Source organism: Magnolia sinica, chromosome 15, assembly GCF_029962835.1.
Source record: "Magnolia sinica isolate HGM2019 chromosome 15, MsV1, whole genome shotgun sequence".
Taxonomy (NCBI): Eukaryota; Viridiplantae; Streptophyta; class Magnoliopsida; order Magnoliales; family Magnoliaceae; genus Magnolia; species Magnolia sinica.
This window is the reverse complement of record NC_080587.1, coordinates 7,947,007-7,969,573: the sequence shown is the minus strand read 5'-3', so window position 1 is coordinate 7,969,573 and position 22,567 is coordinate 7,947,007. Positions and strand designations below refer to the sequence as shown.

General features: G+C 39.8%; 1 long non-coding RNA gene and 1 pseudogene across 2 annotated transcripts; one reads left to right on the top strand and one right to left on the bottom strand.

The window, feature by feature from the left end:
• Positions 1–13,559: 13,559 nt before the first annotated feature.
• On the bottom strand, positions 13,560–15,202 carry LOC131227466 (uncharacterized). Of its 2 annotated transcripts, XR_009162304.1 has the most exons (5): positions 15,145–15,202; positions 14,636–14,697; positions 14,314–14,410; positions 13,965–14,043; positions 13,560–13,869 (listed from the first exon to the last, which is right to left on the bottom strand). It is a non-coding gene; the product is annotated as an uncharacterized LOC131227466 (long non-coding RNA). The 2 variants fall into 2 exon arrangements; XR_009162303.1 differs by lacking the exon at positions 15,145–15,202 and having other exon boundaries at positions 14,636–14,779.
• Positions 15,203–18,602: 3,400 nt separating this feature from the next.
• On the top strand, positions 18,603–22,255 carry LOC131228146 (calcium and calcium/calmodulin-dependent serine/threonine-protein kinase-like; annotated as a pseudogene).
• Positions 22,256–22,567: the final 312 nt, after the last annotated feature.

Here is a 22,567-nt window from a genome sequence, read left to right as displayed (position 1 = left end):
TGGGAGGATTCCTTCTCTAGCCAACCTATGCCCTAAGGGCCCAGCTCAGGGAGCTCTTCCTCAGGACGGCCGTAAAGATCAACTCGGTTGGTCGGCCTTGACCTCCTATCATATGTTTTCAGAGCTTGACTGTTGAGGGTCAAATATTGCATATCAGACCCAGTTATTGCATGGATTTACAAGCATGATACTGTTTAATGGCCCGAATTAATCGTGTTTGTGATGCAAAGGGTATTTACAAGCATGGACTAAAAAATAGCACTAAAAGCGTGGATTTGACACTCCGAAGTCACCAGAGCAAGGGACGCACTCTAGAGAACCAAGACTGAAGAATTTACATGCCAGGGATCCGAGCAAATCAAGCCATTCACGTTAAAGAGGCCCGAAATTGGTGAAGAATGCAAGATCACATAGTTCCCGCCATCTGATTGGCTCAAAACTTTATACATGGCCTGAGGGCCATAAATTAACCGTACATATCAAATTTCAGCCCTCGGATCACTATAGAAGCGCCCCAACTGACAGATCAGCCCATAAACCGTTGATTTTGGGCCCACCTGATATCTGAAGCTGCCTCAAATCTGGTCTCAACGCCTTAAATAGAGAGATTAATCGAATGAATGGTTTGGATTTTGATATACATTACAGTGGGCCCCGTATGTGAGGTGTGTACACTGCACGTGTACACGTACGTGAGCCGCACCGAACCAAGTAAGGCGGGTCAGCAGCGCTGACCCGCGTTCTCTTCTCAATACGGCAACTGCCGTTTGACGCTGTTGAAACGGACGGACGGCATCCGTTTTTGCGGATGCTAGTGGACCCCATAGAATGACCGTACGGATGATCCAATCCGTCCATCGTGTAGAGGGCCACGAATTCATCGAACCTATGCTAACTGTTTGTACCCATGCAAGCACACGTGCGCGATATAGAGGCCATAAGTGGACTGCCCTGCAACGTTCAAATTGATGTTTGAATGATTTCTTCTCTGATTCTGAGTCAATGGACATGAAAAACCATCCGTTTCTTACCGAAATTTCGAGGGCAATCTAATGGACGGGGTGGATTTCCTCGAAAACACCTCTGTGGAGCCCACCGATCACGTCAGCGCCGGACGTGCGAAAGGCTACGCACGTCCGCGAAATCTGATTTTTCAGGCAGTTGTGGCCCACCATCTTTGATCATATGGCAGATCTGAACCGTCCATCGTGTAGGCCAGCCAAAATACTTCCAAGAGACGTTGATTTTACAGAAATAATGCAAGGAACGCGAGAGTTATGAAGCCCCGAACTTGGCTGCGAAAAGGCTTTCGCTGCGCATGCGATAGCTTCCCAAATCCGATTTTCACCACTCCAAAAGCTATAAAAAGAGTTCCAAACGTGGAGAAGAGGGTGTGCTTGAACAGGGGACGTCAGATAGAGAAAGAGAGGCGGAGAGAGAAGTGTTTGGAATTTTTATGTATTTTTTCTTTATTTTTCTTCTTTTTCCTATGATTATGTTAGGCTAAATCTCTTAGCTAGGGCTAAGAGGTGAAGCTTGTGGCGTGATGGGAGCTTCTACAGGTTTGATTTAAACTGAACTGATTGACTCTGTTTTGATTTAAGAAATTCTTTTAGTCATTAATGGTTTGTTGTGATTTAAATTACAGTAGATCTGTGATGGCTTGAATAATTCCTTTCCTTTTATTTTGATGTTCGGAAACCCTGTTGTTCGCCATCGTCTCATAGACATGGTTGGATGATGGAATCCTTCCTAACACTCATACATCTTTTACTTGGGTATGGATTGGTCTAAGTTCTGTTGTTTACCTTGTCTCTTAGGCATGGATTTGTGATGGAATCATACCTAATTCTTGTACCTTTCATCTCTTGAAAACTATATCAAGTAAGTTCAGTATAATATCCATGAAGCAGGCATAAGATCTCCCTGATCTCTACAAGTGGATCCTCTGAATCCCTAGTTCCCTTTCTTTGAATTCTTTAAGTTTAGATTAATATTTCACCATTATTCCTCAAATCACAATTGGTTTAGATTTCATCTTAGCCTAGTTCTAGATCTGATTATTTTCAGATAACGTACAGGTTTCAATCTCTGTGGATTCGACCTCGGTCTTACCGAGTTTATTATGCATTCAAAGGGATACGTTCTAGTTTATGAGGACCATGGACGATGGATTGAGATAGAATCTCGGGACGTCACCTTCGTTAAATATAGATACCCTAGCCGAATGCAGCAAAAAGTTTCTATAGAACTTTTTGAAAAACCCGATGTCTCTCAGGAGAGTGGGAATTCTACTTCTCACGATGATGATGCTCCTATAGTTCGTCAGGACAATGTGAGGACATCTCAGCAGGCTCATGAGTAACGTCGAAGCGAAAGGGGATTGATTCTCTAAAGATACTTCGCTATTGAGGAGCAAACATTCTCTTGCATTGCGGTTGATGATGATGAACCTGATTCGTATCAGGATGCATTATTATCTTCTAACTCGGCCGATTGGGTAAATGCTATGGACGATGAGATCGCTTCCATGAAAAAGAATAAAGTCTAGGAACTTGTTGATCTGCCTTCCAATCATAAAGCAATAGGTAACAAATAGGTACTAAAGATCAAAAGAAAGGCAGGTGGTACAGTGGACAAGTATAAAGCATGATTAGTTGCTAAAGGTTTTACACAAAAAGAAGGTATTGATTACGAGAAGACCTTTTCACCTGTTGCAAAGTTTTCCTCAATCCGCATGATCTTGTCCATTGTCGTAAGTTTAAACTTAGAATTATATTAGATGGATGTAAAGACCGCATTCTTAAATGGTGACTTGGATGAAGAGATATACATGCAACAGCTCATGGGTTATATGGACAAAAAGCATCTAAAGAAAGTCTGTAAGTTGTTGAAATCTATTTATAGGCTGAAGCAATCTTAAAGATGGTGGTACATGACGTTCCACTTAGCCATCACCACTTTTAGATTCACAATGAGTGAAGAAGATCGTTGTGTATATATGAAACGGTCTGGAAGATCTTTTCTGATACTATCTCTATATGTGGACGATATCCTGCTAGCTGGTAAGGATATGCAATTGTTGATATTGACTAAAGATTGGCTATTCTCGAACTTTGAGATAAAAGACCTCGGTGAAGCCAACTTTATTCTTGGTGTAAAAATCATCAGGGATCGCTCTAAGAAATTTTTAGGCTTGTCTCAAGCAACCTATATACAAAAGATCTTAGAGCGGTTTAGGATAAAAAATTCAAAAGCTGTTGAAACCCATATGGATAAAGCTACCAAGCTAGATAGAAAATCGTATCCTCAGATTGAAGTAGAGAAATTGGCTATGTCCTCAGTACCTTATGCAAGCGCAGTAAGGAGCTTAATGTATACCATGCTTTGCACTAGACCGGATATTAGCTATGCAGTTGGCTTAGTCAGCTGTTATCAGAGTAACGCGGGACAGTCTCATTGGCAAGCCGTCAAACATATATTCCGCTATCTCTGAGGAACAAAATACCTAATGTTGTGTTATGAAGGCACAAGCCTCGAGCTCAAAGGATATTTTGATGCTGCTTGGGGTAATGATGTCGACGAGGGAAAGTCTACTTCAGGGTATGTATTCTTACTCGGAGGAGGAGCTATCTCATGGTTGAGTAAGAAACAGACATCCAAAACTTTTTCATCTATGGAGGCCGAGTACATTGCATGTTGTGCTGCAATTCAGGAGTGCGTATGGGTTCACAGATTTTTATTAAGTCTGGGTGTTGTACCGAATGTTCGTCAGCCTATATCACTGAAGATAGACAATACTTCTGCTATTGACTTGGCGAAGGACCCTAAACACCACTATAAATCTAAGCACATTGAGATCAAGTATCATTACGTCCGTGATCAAGTGAGAGATAAGAATGTCGCCCTAAGCTACATTCCTACTAAGGAGATGATGGCTGTTCCCATGACGAAACCTATAGCTAAAGATCTATTTCAGGTTTACGTCAGGCAGATGGGATTGAGGAAAGCTTGACTGATGTACTTATTTTATAGTACATTTGATCTTTCATTAATGAATAACACAATCCATTTATTAAGTATTGAACACTAATATAAACTAGGTAAGTAAATCATCAGCATTTACCTTGAGATCATGTAGGATTTCTATTTTTGTCGGCAGGCCGGTCACCCACTCGAACGGGTTGACCAACCTTGAATGTACAAGAGAGGTACATTTGGGGTCATGTTCATACACTGAGGCATGAACTTCTCTTTATTTTGAATAATAAAGGATGAAGATATGAGTAAGTCATATTTACCTACAATCGTTCAAGATTGAAGATGAGACTGATAAAGTCGAATAATATAATCGCACCATTCTTTTATTATGCGATCAATGTTATGGCTTGAATTTAAAGCCAGGTTATGAGGTTATGAGATGAGTCGTACCTCATGTAGAATGACCTACGTATTATAGACCCGACATTCACCTAGAATTATCTATTTTACGACGTGAATTGTAGCCACGTGCTGAGACCTTTTTACCTACAGATTGCTTTGATTTGATATGAGGATGATATTGAGTGTCGCTACTTTAGTGTATTATGACGAAAGGTCCTTGATTAGCCAGACTTAGTTACGCTAGGAAAGTGGCTTGATTAATTCCAAATTACACATCTGCGTGGGGAAGATCCCGTGACAGCTACACCAAGTTTCTATAACTATAAATACGCACTTGAAGACTTATCCGTCAGCAGTATCAAGTTTTTTTTTTTAATTAGACTTTTGCAAACAATATTTTCTTAAAAAGCACATATATATAAATTGTATTGCTTTAAATTGGTTTCAGTCGAAGTTTGTGAAAAATCAAGTTTTCAGAATAACTCGATAAGTTAGATAAGTGCGTATGTTGGCCGAGTACTCCAGATTGGGAGTTAACTCCATCCGGTGTGGTCATGCGTACTAGGACAGACATTGCAAAGCTTAGGTTATTGAGTACTAGTTAGGTGGTCACTTAGTACTTTAATACCTATGAGAATATTACGGTGATCCAACTGGTTCCATGCCTCTGATTCTTTTCATCGTGATGTTTAGTTTTAATTATTATTAGGCGAGTTAGATGGACAAATTTTTGTGCCTATCCCACAATGTGATTGAGTGGGAGATGTTGGACTATAACGCCCTGAAAATCGGGGGTCGAGCATAAACTCAACTCCCGAGTTCCAACGCATCACTTATGCAACATATATAATGATGATTAAATGTTGTCTGTGTTAGTGCATTAAACATGAGTGAGATTATACCAAAACAATATATATCATACTCTAGAGACAGTTAACTTACGTAAGCAGAAGACTGTATACATATATAAAGCATATACATGGTGGTAAGTCTCTAGAGTATGATCAGATTACCAGGTTAAGTGATTACATGTATAGTTCCAAAATATACAAAATGATACAGTATAATATTCAACTAGTTGTATTTCTACAATCCCGGTAATCCCCGTTGATTAGAATGCAGCCTACATGAACCCGTCCGAATACTGCATATATGAGAACTCCTCGTCATCATAAAAATCAGGCTCCGCTTCATAAGTTGCACCATCATCTGCAACTAAGACAGAGTCTGGTTGGTGTTTTAAAACACCATCCCAGAGTGGGAGTGAGTGATTAACTCAGTAGAACTATAAGGTAAAGGTTAACATGTTATCAATTCAGTCAAGCAGTAATGATAAAGCAGTATAACGATCATGTCCTAGATTATCTTGTTAATGCAAGAATGGTATGCGATAATGATGCATGCCCTCGCCTACACTCCCTCAGCGACTTCATCTCACGTTAGTGCATGGCATCCTCCCGAAACGTGTGCTTCCTCGCCAAAGCACATGTAGTGCGGTGCATGATTATGTTAGCCAATACTTAATTAGGTTTATTCATACAGCAAGTTCGGGAAACTAAGGTACCTCCCTTTGTATCATTGACCCAACATTGATCCATTTAGGGTCGTCAATCCTAGTAGTCACATACGATAGGCAGTTCCAGGGTATTACGGAGAGGCTCGTCACCGTCAGCGTAGGCCTGGTTTATACTCTAGTTTACTACGGAAAGGCTTGTCACCTCAACATAGACCTAGTGTATTCTCAAGGTCACTACGGGCTTGTCACCTGATCGTAGGCCGACAGCTCGAATATAGTGTCTTATACTATCGTATTCGGCTCACGAGTTTGGGTTGCTTATTAGACACTACAGGGAGGTTCGTCGCCCGAGTGTAGGCCGACAGCACGACCACGGTGTCCCATACCATTATGTCCGGCTCATGAGTTTTAGCAGATCGAGGTACCAAGGTTAAACGGGTTTTCATCGGTAAGTGGTACCTTAGATTCAAGCAGTTGCGTCGATACATGGTAAACATACAATGGGCAAATTGAGTTGCTTGACAAACTCGATTGGTACGAGCGTATGTTGAATTGGTCGATATAAAGCGCGTAAGCACTCCGTGTGGCCCAACCACTGCCGGTAATCTCCGTACGACTCAGATTCCTCGAACATATCTGTGGTGGCAAAATTAACTCAGCCACTCGATCGGAAGTTGTTACCGATAGCCTGGACTATGTAGCGGTCCCAAACATACTTAAACATAACAGGAGAGCATATATAATAGGCATATCAGCAATAAACAATTAATTCAAACAAGGGAACCACTTGAGCATTTTTATGAAGTACAAATAAACATGCTTTCACACCTATATATTTCATACGTAAATCACATCAAATAATTTAAGTTACATGAATGGATTTATACACATAACTAAGGTAGTTGAGAATCTTATCTCAATACCCATATAAAATACAATTTACCAAATATTTACTCATTCGGACAGTTTTTACAAACACTTAGACTACACACTTCAACATACATGATGTATGTTGGTCATAACATGTATTAGGGCAAATCCTTTCACCAAAGAGTTGTCACATATACAACAATCATATATCCACAACGGATAATCATGGGAAGCGTGAGTCCAAATTCCATACTCATTCAAACATTTCAACAAACACTTAGACTACACACTTCAACATACATGACGTATGTTGGTCATAACATTTATTAGGGAAAATCCTTTCACCAAGGAGTTGTCACATATACAACAATCATATATCCATGACGGATAATCATGGCAACCACGAATCCAAATTCCATACCCATTCAAACATTTTTACAAACACTTAGACTGCACACTTCAACATACATAACGTATGTTGGTCATAAGATGTATTAGGGCAAATCCTTTCACCAAGGAGTTGTCACCTATATAACAATCATATATCCACGACGGATAATCATGGCAAGCACGAGTCCAAATTCCATACTCATTCAAACATTTCAACAAACACATGAATTACACTATATTCAACATAGTTCATATATATCTGTAAAGCGAGGGAAACATCGTATCTAGCATGAGAAATGGCAACCAGGTCAGTTATAAATCATTAACCGACATTGACAGCCTTGAAAACCATAACCTAAACATTTATAGTCCACACCTTTCGCCGATAAACTCATAACGGATTCAGTTTGAACACTCTCGCCTTGTAAGCTAGACTTTGGATACCTAATCAATAAAACGGGTTACTATTTCACCGATCTACATATTTGGATTCCTAAAACAGGTTAGGGTTAGGGTTTCTTACCCAAGAACGGAATCAGAATCCCCGGTATAGCGATACGGAAGTGGTAGTTACATACGTGGAGTAGTGGGATCGAATCCTAGGAACTAACTCACACTCGCTCTCTCATTTCTCCACTTTCTCCTTCACTTTCTCTCTCTTTTCTCTCTTAGGGTTTAAAATTCGTATGGAATGAGAGAGGGGTGGGTAAAGGCCCTTATATAGGCCCAGAACTGATAGGAATGGCCCGAGGGCCATGGTATACTTAGGTTATAGCCAAAGAGTGGCTATTTCGGTCCAACGGAGCACATCTGGAGGCCCCTTTTCTGTATATAATCTCAGAAAAGTTCTCTGACATTGGATCTAGGTCAGGTTAAGTTTTCGGTCCGATCGGATTTACGAAATGACCGCAGAAGACCAGTTTCAGTTCAACGGTCATCGCTACTCGATCAGGGCCACAAGTACACTGACCTACGTATGAAAATTTCCTTGATCCGAGGGTGTATTTGGGTCAGATTCTGACGGTTTGAAACCTTAGAATTGGCCTGCAAGCGAACTGCCCAGTTTACTTAAATCTGAGTACATTTTCTAAAGATATTCGCGTTTCTCACACACTTCGTTCCTGGCTAAAGTTGTGCGTTTCTGAATACTATCTGGACTTGATTTCCGAGATGGTCGTCAAGCTCAGTAAGGCGGTCATATTCGTATAGTCTCGTGGTAATTGGACTTTTGACGCACGGTCCAGGTCCGATACGGAGTTTCATGATGCTCCCGAGAGCAACTGGGTTTCGAGATGGATCCTAAATTTTTAGGTAATGTAGCGTTAGCGATTCTGCTAGTTTTGGGGTCTTGTAGTTCGCATTTAAAGTGGTTAGAGCTACTTTTACAAATAATCTAGTTTAACACTCAGTTAATTCTCGTCTAATTTCTAAAGGATTTGGTCCTTAGTGATTTCTGCCTGAGGTGGTATTCGGGTCTTTGTATGGATTTTTTTGAGACATTACATGGACGTCGGCCAGTGGGGCCCACTCGTGAGCAATCACTAGTGGGTGGGTCCCATATGGCGAGGCTTTTTCCAGCTTTTTCCTTTCTGTTGAAATATCAAATTACTTTTGAATTTGATTTTAGATAGGAGATAGGGAGAAGACCGGATAATCTGATCTCATCCCATCTCCTTCCTTTCCTATAAAAGGGATAGCTTTTCTCTCGTAAAAAGCACTGAATATAATACGAAATACCGAGAGTATACAGAGAGATATAATGTGCACTATAATTTGTCTATTTTGGCTTGTCCTTGGGACGATTTAATCCATAGATCGTAATCTGGGGCCACTTATACTATAGGATCAGAGGTGTGAATAGATCCATCTGCTCCAGTAGTAGATAGGCGGGCTATTGGAGCGTCAATCTTCTGCTTTGTGAGGGTTCCAAAACTCGTGTAGACCGTCAGATCTTGAGGGCTCACCTTCCGCGCTTCCCAACAGTGTGTGTGTTCTTAATTATTTTTTTATTTGTCTTTGTTGAGTTTTGATGGTGGATCGGTTTTGGAAGAGCAGGGCCTTCATCAGGAAGGAAGCCGCGGAAGCCCCATAGGTTCAGGCTGGGGACTATGGCTCTTCGGGAGATACGGAAGTATCAGAAGTCCTGTGAGCTGTTGATACCCGCAGCTCCTTTCATTCGATGCGTGGGTATCTATCTGTTCACCCATTGCTTTTGTTTGGATTGTATGGTTACGATTGATTGATCAGCCATATGACGTTGTTAGGACTGAATGGGCAGTTCAGATTGATGGATTTGACTATTCGAGCATTCAGTACATTTAGTGCCCATTTGGATTGTTGTATTGGTCAATCCAGGATTGGCAATGCTTGCAGTTAAAACATTATTTATTCAATCCAGTTTAAAATGCATGTATTGGTCCGTTTTGTATTGACCAATACAAGGTTCCAAATGGGCTCTTGCAATGCTTGGCTTGAATGATTGCTGTTTTAGTTTTGGCGTGTATGTCTGGATATTTTGGCTATAGCTTCCTACTTGGACTCGACTTTTACGATGCTTATCTTGAACTATTGATGTTTGAGTTTGGGTAAGCATGCTTTGGCCTTAACTTCCTACTTGAATATAGAACTTGGGATTCTTGGGCTGTAAGCTCTTTTAATGCTCTAAAACGGGGTGATTTTCACACCCACATTTCTTCAAAAGGTCCCATGACAGTCTTCAAAAGTTGTGACTTGAAAGTCATAGGTTTGGTTGATTGGACCAATCGATTAATAGATTCCTACTTGGGAGGTTGTAATTGGGCAAGGCTTGCTTTGTTAGAAAGGTTTTTCTACAACGTATATTCCATGTACTGGTGAAAGTTTCATCTGCAAGATCTTTGTAGTCTCCTAATCCAATTTTTAGGAAAGTAGATGCCTCCCTTGCTCATTTGCTCATAGATGTGCTCTTGTGATTTGATTTTGTTCTCTATCTTGAGGTTTGGTTACTAATCTGGTCAACCTCAATCCAACTCAAAACAAAATCATAGTGAAACACAATTAAACTTCTTTGATACCATTTTCCATGTCAGAAATATCAAAGCACAAGAACTTTTTATATTAAAAGAACTTGAGAACTCTACAAAAGGTTAGAGCTCGGAGGTGCACAAACTGCTACAACATGGCTGGCTTATACAACTTAGGCCCCCTGAAATCAACGAGTGTCTTCGGCGGTTCTCTATGAATCCAGTGGGGATTAAACAGCAATGTAATAATATAAACACATAGTAGGCAAATTTAGGAATATGTTATGTTCTCAATGAGCTTTTACTTTCGAGCATTTTTCCTTTCTATTGCTGGGTGATCCTTGCTTTTAAGAATCTTATTTGGATTTTCATACATTGAAGAGTCTTAATATTCGCACATGTATTAGTCTCATGGTCCCCTTTTTTGTTGTTGTTGTTGTTGTTGTTGTTGTTTTAGGTAAGGGAGCTAACTGCTTTCTATTCTCGGGGAGTTAATCGTTGGACGGCTGGAGCTTTAGTAGCAATCCAAGAGGTATGGGAACTACAAAATATTGTTAGGAGCATGGATGGCCAATCTGTCATTGTTGTTTTTTGCAGCTAAAAACTATTTGAGGTCTATGTTTCATTGGTTGAAATGCTGTTCAATGATTGTTGTTCAACTTACGGTCCTGAGTTTCTTTGTGGTTTCAAGTTAAGTAGTTATGCTTCCAACTCAAGGTATCCCTAGTAATGGTGGTAACTGTCCCTCATTATGGTGTCGTAACGGCTGTTATGGAAAAATTGACCTCAGAATTGTCTTATAATAACCTGTAACGGCTACAATGGCCCCATAAGGGGCCAAAATAGTTTTTTTTTTTTTTTAATAAGTTTTTATTAAGCATAATCGCCATTACGGCCACTGTTGCCATTATGGAATACCTTGTTCCAACTAAACTTGATGCTAAATAGTCTAATGTAGTTTTAAATTTTTACAACATTCTTCATTCATTTATTTATTTATTTTTGCATCATTTACCTTAAATGATGGGTAGTGAACTTTTGTTTGGAGCAGATGCCTATGTTAAAAGCAAACAGAAAATACTAGATTTTTTTAAAAGAGGTTGGTCGAGTCTCATTTCTATGAGAGCGTGTATACTTATTTAAATATACTATAGAGTTGTCGATGTTATATAAAAAACCAAGTCAACTATCACTGGTATGTTGTTGTTGTCGCACTACAGGATTTCCTATAGCATGTTTGATACTTATCCATATCTAAGAGCCTTTAGCTGGTGCTGCCACAGTACATCAAGCCAAGTCGAGTTGAGCTTGAGGCGAACTAGTGGATCCAGTCGAGGAGAGCTTACCTCGAGTTGAGGCGAGCTTACTCCCAACCCGACCCAACCTGCACTTGATTTAACCTAGCCACCCAACCCAGCCTAACCCGCACTTGATTCAACCTAGCCACCCAACCCAACCCCCAAATCAAATATTTAATTAATAAGAGAGAGAGAGAGAGAGAGAGAGAGAGAGAGAGAGAGAGAGAGAGAGAGGGTACCTTGTTGTTGGTGCTGAGAGAGAGGGGAGATCTAAGGTGAGTGCAGGCTATACGACTGACACAAGTCAGGCAGATGATGAGTCAAGCTCGTGTGAGTGGGGAGAGAGAGATGATTAGGTACGGAAGGGAAATGATAAGAAAGGGACGGACGGGTAGATTAGGGTTTAAGTTTTATTTTATTTTTTAATTTTTAAATATAATATCTATATAATATATATTTGAGTCAAGCCGACCTTGAGCTTCAAGCCGAGCTAGGTTCAAGTCGAGTTGAGTCAAGCTCCACTATGTTTGAACTTGTCTTGTTTTCAAAATGAGCTGTGTCATATGAAGCTTGGCTTGCCTTGAATCATCGTTCGAGTCGAGCTAGATTGAGCCAAGCCAAGCAAGCTTTTCAAGCTAGGTTGATTCATGTACAACCCTACTGCCATGTGGTTCGTATCTCCCTCTAAATGTGCATAATTCATTTCCACCCGTGGCTTACCAATATGAGGTGGGACAGGCAGAGGCTTTGAGGGTCACTGAGGGGCCAATATGATGTATGAATTTTATACACACCGTTCATCTATTTTTACATATCATTTAGATTATGAACCCAAAAATAAGGAAGATCCAAGGCTCAAATGGACCACAAAGTGTGGATTAAATTCCTACCGATAAAAAATTCTTGGTGGCCACATAAGTTTTGGATGAAGATGATATTTGCTTTTTTCACTTCTTCCAAGTGTATATGACCATATCAACAGGTTGGATGGAAAATAAACGACATGGTGGACCCTAAAAAGGTTTCGATGGTGGGCATTCTTAGCATCCCTGCTTCCTGTGGTGTGGTCCACTTCAGACTTATATCTGACTTATTTGGTCCAGTGCTCTAAAATGTTATGGAAAAAAATAGAAGAATAGTGTGGATAGAATTCATACATCATGGTTGCTTCTCAGTGTCCCTCGAACCCTCCCCTGTCCTGTTCGAACAGGCAAGGGTGATACCTAATCTGCGCGCTACCAATCGAAACAACTCGCAGAGAGACATGTACCTTGATTTTTGCAGGCCACCAATGAGATTATAGAAAATTCACTCTAATTATTAGATTCCATGTCAAATTTAAAAATAGTGTCCAAAATTTAGGTCCATCTGTGGTTCAGGTGGGACAAACCAAGAAAAATAATTTGAAGGGTGAATATTGCATTGTACACTTTTTTCAATCATGTGATTCACCTAAATTACAGAGGAGACAATTTTTATTTTTATTTTTATTATTTTTATTATTTTTATTATTTTAAAAATTTCTGAACCTAAGATAAGGTGATGCAACTGTTGATTGGGGTAGATTTCACATAGTGAAGCCCACCTTAGGCACCATCCTTTTGCTTGCTAGTTCCCATTAGCATAATCTAGCTTGTGTATTTTTATTTTTATTTAATTACCTTAAAGTAATACACAGCTATCACCACTGCAGGGCCCACTACAGTTGGGAGGAGAAAATATCTTGCTAGCTGCTTAGCAGTACACCTCATTCTTGGAATTTCATACGTTCAACTGCAACGTATTTTTTACCGATCGGCGCAGTCTACAAGATGCACGGATTGGATCACCACATGCGTGTGGAGTACCAGAACAGGGACCTTTCAAGTTACATACATTTCAGATAGATGCATGACAAAAATCCTAAGGTTTTAAACACACGTTTATAAATATAATAAATGGTCTGTTTGGGAAGGCAATCATCCAGGGCACAATCAGGATCACGCCCTTATGCCAATTCAGGTGGGCCCTATATCTCCACCTCTGATTTTGCACAAAGAAGTAGCATTTTAACCCCAAAAAGAAAAACAAATGATCCACAGTTGTGATCAGGCTAGATGGGTGGTGGTCTTGGTCATTTGTCCATGCAGTCTAGTGGGCCACATCCATGAATGGACTAAGCCATGGAGCCTCAATTGCAAAGTAGACAACCATTACTTCGACTTGCATCCCCTTTTCCCTCAAATACTTGAACATGAAAGGTACCGGGTCTGGCTTCTCTAATCCAAGCTGTTGTGTTTGATGGAAGTTTGGTCGAATCCATTCATAGAATGGTATTTGTTGGAAGGTGCAAAATTGTAGCCAGGTCATCCGTAGGAAGATTGGAGATCAAGATTCGACCTGTATCCGAAACTTCAAGTATGCGCCATCTCTGCAACACAACAGTAACTTTGGATTGAATATTTTACCCCAAACCATGTATGAATTAGTCATTATTCATATAAATTTAGAAAACCATGCATGTACCATTGAGCCATCGAAAAGTTGAGATCTTCACTAGCTCCCATATATTGCCATGATTAGGTAACCGCTGACAGTGATGCCTCTGTAGATGTTGCTAAACATTTTCAGAAGTATATCTACTAATATTACTGTTTGAATAACTATAAAATCAAAACCAATAGATCCTATAGCCTTGATGGGAAGGAATGATGCATAGCTTTGTATAAATAGATTATTCTCCATTTCGAATATGGAGAATCTAATACAAGGACATGCAAAGGCTCGCAAATATATTATCATCATCATCTTTTTAGCCTGTGTCCCAGTGCGAGCTATAGCATACAGATGTTGAAAACGAAGAAAGTACAGTTACCTAGTGTTCTCAATGTGAATAAAGAGATTTCATCAGAGATTCTTCCATTACTCTGAATTGGGCTGCATTATTGACATTTCCTGGCACGGTTCAACAGCTGCCAAAATAAATAAAAATAAAAATAAAAATAAAAATGTAATGCTTTGCAAATTTCCATTATTCTGTTCTCATGCCAACTCAATAAGGGTTGGTTGGTAAAAAACACTTTCATGCTCACACAAACATGTAGGCTACAAGTGTTTGCTTGTATGCATGAAATGCAAACACAAACAATGCAACAACTTTGAAGTCCAAGAAACTATAGCGATAGACAAAACTCCACCTCAATCTATACTTCTCATCAGTGAGCATTTCTTGTAGAAGCTGTAACCAAATTTGCAAATCCTGCACATATCCACAATGCTATAACTGTTAACTGAGCTTCTAGAGAAGGTTATGTATACAATACGTCGGTAAATACATTCCTATGAACGGTAAATACATTCCTATGAACATACACTAGTTCTTTGGCTATTGTGGAGATATTACATAAATAAAGTAAACACAGGATTGAAAATATTAGAAAGTGGATAGAAATTTTACATTTGAAGAAGTTAGTCCTTGTGGATGCACTTCTACATAGGACAAATATAAGGGCCCTCACGTGTGCTAGTGTTGCATACGTGTGTGAGATCCATTCCATTCATAGGGTCTACCCCTTGGTGAAAGTGTCCAAGTGTAAAAGTTCGGTCAGTCCACTAATATGGTGAATTAGTGGTGCACTCATGTACCATTGGTTATCATCTTATCAATCTTTTAAGCATCATTTTCTCAATCAAAAGTGTGGCTTACCTAATGAATGGATAAAACTGCATCCATTTTCTCAATATAAGTGTGGCTCACCTGATGAATGGACAAAACTGATAGTAGGTGATGACACATTCATCATGACACCAGTGTGTTGAAGGACTTGGATCATCCACATGTGTTTCAGGTTTTGACTTTCCATGAGACAGTTGTATTTGGGAGTCATCATGGTTTGTTTCATTCATTGAAGACTACTCCAAGAAAGTTTGGATTTACTTCATGAAACGTAAATCCGAAGTTTTCACTATATTCAAACAATGGAAGGCAATGGTGGAAAAACAATTAGGGAGAAAAATAAAGGTTTTAAGGATTGACAATGGTAGAGAATTTACTTCCAATGAGTTTAATGATTATTGCAAGGATGAAGGGATCATCAGGCACAACACAATGCGCCACACGCCTGAGCAAAATGGTGTGGCCGAGCGAATGAATCGGACTCTATTGGAGAGGGCCCGATGCATGTTAAGTAATGTTGTGTTGGGCAAAGACTTATGGACGGAGGCCGTTAACATAGCTTGTTATTTGGTGTACTAGTCTCCTTCAATGACAATTGAATATAAAATTCCAGAGGAAGTATGGAGTAGTTATAAGATCGACTACTTAGATTTACGCATATTTGGTTGCACTAAGCTAAATTGGTACTGGGTCAGCATAGGATTGAACCGTATCTAACCTGACCCAACCTAGCCATATAAATTATTAATAGGCTGGGCTAGATGAACCCAGCCAACCCAGCCTGTAATGGTCCCCATGTTCCATTCTTAAACCTAATGCTGCAACTTGTGTTCGGGTCAAACCAAACCCAATTGACCCAAGCTGAGTTTGGGTCAGGTTGTTAAGGTCCTAAGTTTGGGTTAGGATTGAAAAAAACCAACCTCATTTGTATTCAGGTTGAGCATATTCAGATGAGATTGGGAATAATGAAAACACCAACTTGCCTGAGACACCTACTTAAACCTGAGTGTGGTTGTGCAGGTCAGGTCCAGTGGATTGAGCCCAACCGAATTACAATTAAATGGATTTTAAGAATCGGACGAGTTAATGAGTCTCCAAGTCATCTTGGACTCAGTCAGATCTGATCCGGTTCAATACCACAAGTCACCCACCCAAATAACCAGGACCCGAACCCGAGCTATTTCCACCCCTATCTTGAACTGATCAAGGTGGACCTACTGGGCCAAGAACTCTAGAATTTTCATGGCCAGTCATTAACAGCCTTGCTCCTTAATCAGACATGTGGAGTAGATTGGACCTCTTCTTTCTGCTGCGTGCATGGATCCAATTGGCTCGTGGAATGTTATTCTCGTTTTTATCCAATGCCTCTAGGATGCTGGACCCACCATGCTTTCATGCCGGGTTTGATAATCCATAAATAGGGGCAGACTCATGTGAGGAAGTGACTCGTCCTCCTCACATGCGGCCTTGATTTATAGCTATCCAGACCAACCAAACTGTGGGTCCCATTGTGGATGGAGCCTGTCCATAAAATTATACTGATCAGGCAATCCTGGCCATCCAATTAATGGATCTCAAATGGATGGTTAAAAGTAAAATAGTGAGTGCTGGGATTCAAGGGGAAAATCAATCAGATGGTTAGTGCTATCTCCTCACTGCAATTTATTTATTTATTTATTATTTATTTATTTTTATTTTTTTACTTTGGGTCATGCTCCATCCAAAGTCAGGACAGGGTATATTAACTGTGGGCCACATCTCAAACCCATGCTCCCATCTGCTCTCTTTCCCACGTGCTGTGCTAGCTTCTCGTTATTAAGAGACGTATTTGAGCCATAGCTTCAAGGGTTAGGATCGTTCCAACATTGAACTATTTTGAGACAATAGTACAGATCCTTCAGATCAATGATCTGGATCATCAGATCATGGCCCCCATATTTACAAACTCCATGTTACAGAAGGAACTACAAGATCCTTGAGCCAAGGGTAGGTTGGATTCCAGTAGATGATGGGACCCACCTGATACACAACTTGTGTCTTCTGTATGCATGCCAATCGACGTGCATGTGAAAGCGGTGAGAATGGGGTTAGAAAGCCTCTAAGTTGTTAATAAAATAATTAAACAGAGGTAGCAATAGTCACATCTTCAAAGGGTTGCATCAAATGGTCCAACCTAAACCATGTATAGAAGAGATTCTCATATGTGCAGGGCTGACAATAGGTCAGGTTCAGGTTGGTTCCATGTACAGAGGCACATGCATGTCCGATGGATGGATTAGATGTGGAGCTGGGCATCTAGTTTAGTCTAGCTTGGGCTGACCCGACTTGATCCGGTTTTGAAACAGACCTGACCCGAACTTGACCCGACTCGGTACCAAGTCCAGCATGCCTGACCCAATCCGAGTCCAAGTCTTGCTTGGACTAATCTGGATAGAGTCCAACCTGGTCACAAGTACCGAGTCAGGTCGAGTTGGCACCAAGTTGGGCTGGGTGCAGCAGTTATCCATGGGCTGAAATCACAACTCAAAACCTAGGTGCACATGCTAGAATTACAGCCTCTCCATCGGCTACACAACATCTTAGATCTGAAATGTCGAATCTGGGATATCACACACACACACACCCAAGTTAGGTTTCAGATTGAGTTGAGTCAGTGTTGAGTTGGATTTTGGGTTGAGTCGAGTTACTGGGTGACCTGAACTCGACTCGCCTTGAGTTCGGATTGGACGAAGTCTACTCGGTTTGGATTGACTCACCCGATCGGTTCGGATCGAGTCTGGTCTAAACAAGTCGGGCGAGTCAAGTCATCTCTAATTAGATGATACGCACGTGCTGCTTTGATACATACATAGTTACTGTTAACATGATTTCTTCATTTATTAGAGAACAAGATCTTTAATACAAGAACTCATTGGATTTCTCAGTTCCATTGAGCAATCCAAACAACAGCCTTGTATAATTGAGATTTGCCGTAGAGAAAGGGATTTCAGGAAAATGGTGTGTTAACGAGAGAATGGCCTCCCTGACGACTTTTATTAGTTTTTGAGTATACAAAGATACGATGATGTCCTGAGGGTGCAAAATAAATACTTCATCTAACAAGATTAATCAAATTTCAAATAACATTCCAATATTGACTCCTCTAAATCAAGGATCCCACTAGATGAGCATATCCCAACCACCAAATTGGTGGACAGATAAAAGTAAAACTGTCAGCAATCCAAATTCAATAGCAGAAATCAGAAAATTAGCATCGTTTAAAACAAAGTGACTTTTGGGCAATTGTCCATCCATGGTTAAATATATAATGTTAGAATGAGAATTTGCTTGTGTAGATTGGTGGACCCCACAGTGAATGGGGGATACCCAAAATTCTTCGCCAGTGGATGTCCTCACTGTTCTTTACGTTGCGGACTGTTGGTTGTATTTGTCCTTTTTTTTTTTTTTTTTGGATGACTGATTTCATCCGATAAGGGAGATATTAGGCCATGGCACATCCTCCTTTCTGGGTATGCTAGCTATTGTTTTAGTGCTGAAGGTGTGTTTGGATGTTCAATGAACTGAACTACAATTCATTTGTCATCATTTTAATTCCTAGCAACAACCAGACCCTTAATTGCATGTAGGACTGAGACATTAGTAATTCCAATTCAGGTTGCTACTCTGTCATTATGAATGGAGTGAGGCTAGCCCACTGTGGTCATTTACTCATTAATAAATGCTGTTCTCGCTATTCAATTCGATTGAACATCCGAAAAAATCTTAATAATCTCATCTTAGAAATGAAGAATCTTATCGGAGCCGCCTATCTGCATTCACTTGAGTAAGACGCTGCCTACGTATATGTGTGGGCACACATTATGAGCAGAGCAGCATGATTTGCAGGTCAGCAGACATTAACAGTGGGACCCACGTATGGACATCCCAGTTCTTGCATGATTGCACCACGTAGGTGCATTTGGAGGATTATTGGTTTGGAAACAGCCTGTCTGCAAGTACTTCCTCTCTTTTCATCTCTGTTTCTGAACTTTCAGAAGTATGCTAAGAAAGTAGACTTTGGCAAGCACTGTTTAGGTCATTCCTGGTGTTGTCTGATGTTCCAGGTATCTGCCTTTTCATGCAACATACAATCCGGAGAAGCAAAAAATGATATTAGTTAGCTGTAAGTTCATTTACATTAAACTTGGAAGCTAGTAATAGAACTGGAGGATGATATCCATTAGCAGTTCTTTTCTTCTATTTTCTCTCCTCATACTTCATAATCTTGGTGTTGCTCATCTGTTGGTTATTACTTACGAGAGCTTGACGTAGTGGGTGTGTGGAGAAAAGAGAAGAGATCACCTTATTCTTCTCATAAATAGCCCTTGAATCCTCAAGAAAGAGAATCTGTAAAATGAGAATAAAATTAATATTATTAAATAATGTGTTCCTTACAATGTACTGCTGATCCATCTCAAAATAAGAAACTTCCCTAAAACAGTTAAAAATATTAAAAATAGTAAAAGGATGTCTAATCCTACTCAAACTTGTAAACAACTCTTAGATGACTACAACTAGGCACTTAAAACCCCAAAAATAGCAGAAAAGGGACATTAAACGTAGTGACTGTTGGAAGTTATAGTGCATGTCCTTGAGGTCTTGGTATCGATCCCTAGCGGGGGTGGCTAACATGGAGTGTGTGTACTGACATGGGTGTGTACTAACAAGCTAACCACCCAAAAAAAAAAGATAAAAAAAAAAGGAACGGCAGTTCGTCACGTTAACAGCAATCTGTTCTACATCAGAGCTGCTCATCCTTTCTTCCCTTCTCTGTATCCCAAACTTCATAATTTCACCTCCAAATGCATGGATGTTGGTCTTAGCAGTCCTTTCTTTCTTTCTTTCTTTTTTCTATGTTGTTTTAGGGGAATTTGTAGAAAAGATTTGTTGTATGAAATGATTTCACACTCAGTGCTGCTATACTACTGGCCTTTCTGTTTCCTACGGGAAATGATTTCCAAACTTTGATGAACATACTTGGAAGACCATCTCTTCATCTGCAAAGCAATTGATTTCGAGTCTTCTGACCGCCGATCCTTATAGAAGACCCACTGCACAAGTGGTATATAGCATGGCCATTAGAACATTCATGTTATATTAGCTACTTATGCTCAAATCTAAAAAGGCATCAATCATAGAGGTTGGCCATCTCTGTATTATAAGCTGCTCGTATTGTGGGTCCAGACCGATATTAGGATCATCTAATGGTGATGATTTTTTGCAGTGCCTCTGACCCACCATGGAGCCCCCACATAAGAACAAATATGATCAACAAAAGGTGGCCCACATATAATGTTGATTGGTATGAGCAAATGCTGGTTCAAACATTTTTGTATTTCCCATTTTAGTATCAGCATTCTTATGAATTTCTCATCCACAACGGGATAAAGTCATTGAAAAACTCGCCGAGTTAACTTGATCAAGACCTGGGTTGAGTTAGGGGAGGTAGTTTAATATTTCTTTCTAGTAAAAAAACCCAGAAAATCTCAATTGAGTAATCAGCAACCCAAAAAACCAGAGTAAATGACAGTCCTTTGAAATTAAAAAACGCAACCAAGTAGAGTTTCGAGTCAACTAGTACACAAGCCTTCTCCAATTCTAAGCTGAATTCTGAGTTTTCAAACATTATTCTTATACATGATATAATATACACTGTTATTAACTATTATAGTATAAAACTTGTCCGGTAAACAGCTTCTACTGCATCCATGGGTGATCGGTGACTCTGCATAGGAGGACCTAATGGACTTGGAGGTTGTTTCACGGCTGCAAAGTTTCAATGCAAGGTGCAAATTCCGTGCTGCAGCAATAGCGAGTGTGTTGAGTAGCATGGTTTTCTTGAGACTGTTAGGGTCCCATGATCTTACTCATGAGGAGCTCGAGAAGCTGAGAAAACATTTCAAGAGAATGTGAGTTGCTTCTATACTCTCTCCTCCATTAGTATCTTATGGTCGAAACCAGATGCAAAATGTTATAGAACGAATGCGGATAGAATCTTATGATTCATGATTGGATATTATTGGGATCTAATCCCATGGAAAATGGTAAAGAATTCAACCTGAATCCTATCTATAAAAAAAAAGAAAAAAAGAAAAGAAAAATCAAACAGTTCACTCAAAGTGAATGTGTATGGATTTATGATATTAACATTTTAAAGTTAGTTTTAGGGTCTGCTCAGATGCCCTGTTGAACGAACTTGCAAGAATTCAAAGTATAGAGGAGATGACCAAACTCAATGTGGGAAGTGGGAATACTGTAATTCGTGTTTCGTAGTGATGACCAAATCCTAACTGCAATTCCATGCATTTTAAAGGTCAACTTGGAGTGGTTGGAATTGCTAATATGAACAGAACTACTGTAATTCAATTCAATTAAGCAATCCAAACAGCAGCTTTCTCTAATTGAGATTTGTTGTAGAGAGAGATTTTGGGAAAATGGCATGTTAATGAGAGAATGACCTCCCTAACCTCTTTTATTAGTAATTGAATAACAAAGATATGGTGCCCAAGGGAGCACTGAAATAAACTAAATACTCCCTCTAACAAGATTAATCAAATTGCAAGTAACATTCCAATATTGACTCCCCTAAATCAAGGGCCCCACTGGATGAGCATATCCCAACCGCCAAATTGGTGGACTGATAAAAAGCAAACTGTTAGCAATCTTCTTCTTCTTATTTAAATTTTTTTTATTTTTATTTTTTTTGAAAGATAGCAATCTAAATTTGATAGGCAAAATCACAAAATTATCATGATGAAAACAATGTGATTTTTGGGCAATTGTCCATCAACAATGAGACTCACAAATTGGAGTCTAGACTGGTGTTCTTTTGTGCAGATCTATTGAGGATGAGTGGCCTTATCTTTTGAAGTTTGACCGACCCATGTTGTAGTCTGGCCCAAAAATTGAAAATAATTTGTTTTACTAATTAATTTTTTGAATGTCTGTTCAATAAATGAGAAGCCTTCAATGCAGATGTGCAAATGGAGACAATGCCACTCTTTCTGAATTTGAAGAAGTGCTAAAAGCAATGAACGTGAGCTCGCTTCTCCCCCTTGCTCCTATGTGGCTTCTCAAGCCTCAGAAATTCACATGGAGATGATGCTCTCCAGCTCTGCTTCCAGGTAATTTACTACCGCAAACTACAGACAGGAGGAAACACAGATATTGAAGATTCTTTCGTGGTGGGGACCAATAAATCGAATGGTTTGGATTACTAAACAATGGGCACCACTATTACAAACTAGATCTGAGTGTACTTCCATATCCATGGGTCAAGCCATCAAGGATCGTATAACTAGTCAAGATACTCTCCAGCAATAATTTATTTTGTTTTTGACAAAATGAGTAAATATATAATGTTGGATTGAGAATTCACCCATTTACTTTGGTGGGGCCCTCGGTTTATGGGAGA